Source organism: Pteropus vampyrus, unplaced genomic scaffold, assembly GCF_000151845.1.
Source record: "Pteropus vampyrus isolate Shadow unplaced genomic scaffold, Pvam_2.0 Scaffold66, whole genome shotgun sequence".
NCBI classification, from domain to species: domain Eukaryota; kingdom Metazoa; phylum Chordata; class Mammalia; order Chiroptera; family Pteropodidae; genus Pteropus; species Pteropus vampyrus.
This window is the reverse complement of record NW_011888847.1, coordinates 5,367,689-5,373,447: the sequence shown is the minus strand read 5'-3', so window position 1 is coordinate 5,373,447 and position 5,759 is coordinate 5,367,689. Positions and strand designations below refer to the sequence as shown.

At 39.2% G+C, this 5,759-nt stretch overlaps 1 pseudogene; it reads right to left on the bottom strand.

Moving 5' to 3' along the window:
- Positions 1–2,240: 2,240 nt before the first annotated feature.
- LOC111740674 lies at positions 2,241–2,359 on the bottom strand (annotated as a pseudogene).
- Between the last annotated feature and the right edge of the window lie 3,400 nt (positions 2,360–5,759).

The window sequence follows — 5,759 nt, the reverse complement described above, 5'->3', positions numbered from 1 at the left end:
TGGCATCTGCTTAGGAAGAGGGAGTCTCAGAGGAGACAACAGGCACAAGGCTGAAGGTCATGGTGATGAGCAAAGATACCTCAAGGAGGCACACTGAGTCCAGAGAAACAAACTGCCCACTTCAGAAAGCCCTCAAAAATATTAGGCATGGGAGGTGATTCCACAAGGCTGGAGAACTTGAAGGTACACAGGGTAGGGACACCTGGGCTACATTGGTGCAGGTGTCTTTCAAACACGAATCATGCTACAAATGTCCATTATGATGAGATTGGGTTATAGTCTGGGAAAATTAAAGTTGGACATAGATAGCCACTGATCTTGTGCTGGGCCCTTGGCTGGGCCTGTGGATGAGGAAGATGGTAAGACGAGGTCCTTGTCCCTCAAAGAATTCTCTCAAGAGGAGACAGGCTGTGGCAGAGATAACGACTTATCTCCTTGCATCGCTTCCTCTTCTCTCTACTGTGATAGAACAGCCCAGAATAAAGACGGTATGTCATGGCCTCTCTTTCAACTAAGTATAGCCATATGGCCAGAGAGAGGTGAATGGGAGTAATGTGTGTACAACTTCTAGATTGCACTCTCTTCCCCTTCCCCCTTTCCTGTTCACTAGAATGAGAATTTGAGGGCGAGCCATGGTGGGCCATGTGGAGACACCCTCTTTGGATAGTGAAACAAGACACAAGAAGTCCAGAACCCTATGGCTTTTCAGAGCAGAACCATCGTACCGGTTTAGACTCTCTCATGAGAGAAAAATAAACTTCCATCTTGTTTGAACTGCTGTTATGTTTGGTCTCTCAGTTACACGTGCCAAAATCGATTTCATAATTAATTTAGACTACCTGGAAGTAGAGTACTGTCATAAAAATACTCACATACGTGGCATTGGCTTCAGAGTCAGGTAGAACAGACACAGATATGTAGACTGGAAAGTTGGTGACCCTTGCTATGCTCTGGCAGAAGATTTAGTAAAACTGGCATCTGTGATTGATACTTGGACAGGAAGATCACATTTTTTCTGAGCCTGTAACTCACTCTAGAACTTGATAACTGGTAAGTCCTGACTGCTTCTTGCCGCATTCAGCAGATTTCTAGAAAAGAGAAATGAACTCAGGTTAGATCTAGCCAGTTCGTAAGCAGAGATGGAAGAGAATACAGTTCTGCTAAGGGGGCACCTGTACCTGCTGTCTGTAATCTAGGTTAACTGAGAGTCTGGAAATTTGGAAACTTGAAGAGTTGTAAAAGCCAGCTGCTTCCACATCCTAAATGGAAGCAGTGACCTAAACTGGCTCTGAAAAGACAGCCTTAGTAGGAGTTAAGACTATGGCCCTGAGCCTTTCTCAGGCTTTTGTAGTTAAGAATTCTGTGCCAGACAATGAGAGCCAGCCCAGCAGCCAAGATCGGATTAAGGGTGTTCCCTTTCCACCCAAGCTTATTGTCTCAGATGGCCTGAAGATAATAGCCATTAGGGCTAGAGAGGGGTCTGGGCAGAGCACAGAAGCCAGGAAAAATACAGCCGGAGTTTTCAGCCTGACAAACTCTGTCAGGACAAGACCTTTGGCTGCAGTTACTGACTAGAAGCAAAGTCTGGAAGCCCAAGAGAGGCATATTCTTCAATGCCCACTTCAGATGTGGTTATGGAGGATAATGACCTACTAATAGCTTCTCAGAGGGCAAACCAGGGGCCAAGGAGCACAGTGGACAAGGGAGTTACTTCTAGAAAACAGAAGGGCAAGAAGTCTTTATAACTTCTCACTGGCATGCTTTGGTAATTGCTATGGACTGGAGCCATCTGTGTAGTTCTCATTGTTTTATTTTCTGAATAAGAGCGACTGTTTTTAAATTAGGGTATGTGGTTCTTTTTCTATCATTGTGTGTTGGAGGAAGGTCAGGGGCCAGGTAACTTGTCCTTTAGAGTTTTGGTCCCCAGACCACAGGTAACCACAACCAGACCTGATTAAAGTGCTGGATACAAGACGGCATGGTACTTGAAGCTGTATGCCTTGGAAGGCAGTGTTTTCATTTTATGTGTAAAAAGAAAGGCGATCACAGATAGTTGGGTGGCTAAGGGGGTGGACTGTGACAGAGACTTCTAATTTATCCCTAGGCCCGTTTTTCCCTTTCTTCTCATAGTAATATAACACTTGAATTTTTTTTTTTTTTTAGGTGAGGCAGCCCTTGGTTGACCTCACAGATTGCAAGGACCTTGTTAGCTTACGATCCCTTATTTTTTTTATTTTTTACACCTACAGCTCCTGGGCTTCCTAGGTGGTCTCCCAACCAAGCACTAACCAGGCCCGACCCTGCTTAGTTTCCGAGATCAGATGGGATCGGGCTTGTTCAGGATGGCCTGGCCATAGACTAACACCTGACTTTTAGTGGAGCACATGGCCACCCAGGCTGAAGCTGCATTTCCCAGTCTCCTTCGAAGTTATATGTGGCTATAATTAAATTATGGGATATGAACAAAGAGATGGTACCAGTTCTGGATCATATTGTTAAAAGGCGGGAGACAGTCTTCCTTCTCTCTTCCCCCCGTCCTGATGGCTGGAAGGTAGACATGTTGGAGAGCCGTGTTGGTCCATGCACAAGAGGGCAAAACTCGAAGGGTGATGGACAGGGCTTGGATCCCAACGTTGCAGAGCTGAGCCAGCATGCCACTTAGGAATTTTATGTGTGAGAGAAATAAACTTGTTCAAACCACTGGTATTAGGGAAGGATTTTTTTGTCTGTTTGTTGTTGGTGGTGGTGTTGTCGTTATAGTGGCTTAGCCTCTCACCTGACTAATGCAATACAATGAGATGTGTGCTCTAGTAGAAGTATATGTAAGGTGCTATACTGGAGTAAAAGAGTGGAGTAAAAAAGAGTAATTCATTTTGTTTGAGGGGAATCGGGAAGACTCTCAAGAGGGGGTGATATTTGAAATGAGTCTTGAAGGATGACAGCTTTTTCCAGATGCACCAGTGAGGTGAAAGGGAAGGACATACCTGACGATGAGACAGTTTGAGCAAAGTCTCAAAGTGTTGAAAACACCTGACTAATGGGTCAGACGCATAAAGGGAGGAGTGGTCCTAGAGAGGGCCTGGTGAGGTAGATGGGGCTAGTTGTGAAGGACCTAGAATGTCATGCTGTGGAGCTTAAACTCTACCATTTGGAACCACCGAGGAGTTTAACAGGGAAGTAACGTGATCTCTTTTTTAAAAAAAGATGTCTGGCAACAGTGTATAAGATGGATTTGAGGAGAGAGAGTCTGGGGGCAGAGAAAAGGAACCATGTCAATGTAATGTAAGCCAATTCTGATTTTCCCACAGAAATGGTATTATGATACAGGATTATGTTTCTGGCTGAAGGCCTGATTTACAAATTTTTATAGAACTGACCACAAAACCAAACTCAAGTAGCTATAATGATATACCTATAATCTATATATTATAAAGTTTCTAAATAGTATGTGAAATATTAAATAGGGCCACACAGTAACTAACCACAAAACTATGTATGTATAATATACAATATCCTTAGTCTCATATTTCTGCCTTTTAAGAAATTTATTGTGTTACAAAAGTAATCTCTGTTTATTTTAATAGCTTTATTGAGGTATAATTGACCTGTAATAAACTTCACTATTTAAAGTGTCCAATGTGATAAGTTTTGACTTACTTATACATGCTTGAAACCTATCACCACCATCAAGAAAATGTACATTTCCATCACTCTAAAAGTTTCTTCCTGTGAAATTCCTTCCTCCCACCCCTTCCCCATCACCTCCATCCTTAGGTAATCACCAATCTGCTTTCTGTTTCCAGAAAATTGAATTCTCTAGAATTTTATAGAAATGAAATTATATAATATTCTTTTTTGTTTGACTTCTCACAGCATAATTATATTTGAGACTCATTTCTGTTGTAACATGTATCAACAGTTAATTCCTTTTTAATGTTGAGTAATATTCCATTGTATAGATCTACCATAGTTTGTTTATCCATTTACCTAGTGATGGACATTTGGGTTGTTTCCAGTCCTTGGTTATTACAAATAAAGCTGCTATGCGCATTCATGAATCAGTCTTTTTATTGACCTATGCTTTCATCTCTCTGGGTAAATACCTAGAAGTGGAATGGCTGGATCACACGATAGAGTTTGTTTACCTTTATAAGAAACTGCCAAAAACTTTTCCAAAGTGGTTGGTGGTTGTACCATTTTGCATTCTCACCATCTATGTTCACAAGTTAATCTTCCACATCCTTGCCAAAGCTTAGTATAGTCAGTCTTTTTCATTTTGGCCATTTTAATAGATGTTAGTGCTATCTCAAATATTATATTCATTATTTATTAAATGTTTTGTTTTGTTTTGTTTTGTTTTTTAAGCTTTGAGAGTTCTTTATACATTCTGGATAGAAGTCCTTTATCAGATGTATGATTTGCAAATACTTTCTTCACATTCGTGCGTGGTTCCTTTTTTCATTCTTCAACAGTGTGAAGAGCAGAGGTTTTTAATTTTGATGAAGTATAATTTATCAATTTGTTCTTTTACAGATCATGCTTTTGCTGCTGTATCTAAGAAATTTTTGCCTATCCTACAGTCAAAAGCTTTTCTTCTAGATGTTTTACAGTTTTAGGTTTTACATTTAGGTCTATAGTCCATTTCGAGTTATATTTTGTATATGGTACAAAGTACAGATAGAAGTTTGCTTTTTTGCTTATGGATATGTAATTGTTCCAGCACCTTTTAGTGAAAAGATTATCCCTTTTGCATTGCACTGCCTTTGTGCTTTTGTTGAAAACTGCTTGTTCATATAAGTATGGGTCTATTTCGGGTCTCTTGATTCTATTCCATTGATCCATTTGTCTCTATGGCAATATCACACCATCTTGATCTAGTATAGCTTTATAATAAAATTTGAAATCAGGTAGTGTTTGTTTTCTAGTTTTGTTCTTCAAAAGTTTTTTTTGCTATTCTAGGTCCTTGGCACTTCCATATGGATTTAGAATTAGTTTTTCAATTTCTATTTTTTTAAACGAGCCTCTGTTTCCTTTTATATACAGAAAACAGAAAGAAGAAAGTAAAAAAATCACAATAATCTTGCCACTTGGAAATTATCTCTGATAATATTTTGGATGCATACTTCTAGACTTTTTCTATGCTTTAAAATATTTACTTTATTAAATATTTATGTAGCATTACGTGCAAAAACACTCTTTTTCTTATATCAGGTTCATTAAAATATAATTTACAAACAGGAAGATTTATTTTTCAAGTGTATAGTTTGATGAGTCTTGACAAATTTATACAGGCATGTAACTACCATCACAACCAAGATATAAAATATTTTCATCACCCCAAAAGTTCCCTCATGTACTTTTTTAGTCACTTTCCTTTTCCAAACCCCAGGAATCACTAGTCTGACTTCTGTCCCTATAATTTTGCCTTTTTTCCAGAACATTCTATCAGTGGAATCACAATATGCAATCTTCTGTGTCTGGCTTTTTTCATTTAGCATATTACTTTTGAGCTTCATCCATGCTGTATATATGGGTAGTTTGTTCTTTTTTATTGCTAAGTAATATTCCATTGTATGAACTTACCACAGTTTGTTTCTCCTTTCACCAGCTGATGGAGATTTGGGTTGTTTCCAGTTTGGGGCAGTTGTGAATAAAGATGCTATAAACATCTGCATACAGATATTTGTGTGCACATGTATTTTTATTTCTTTTGAGTAAATACTTAGAAGTAGAATTACTGAATCATCTGCTACGTGCCT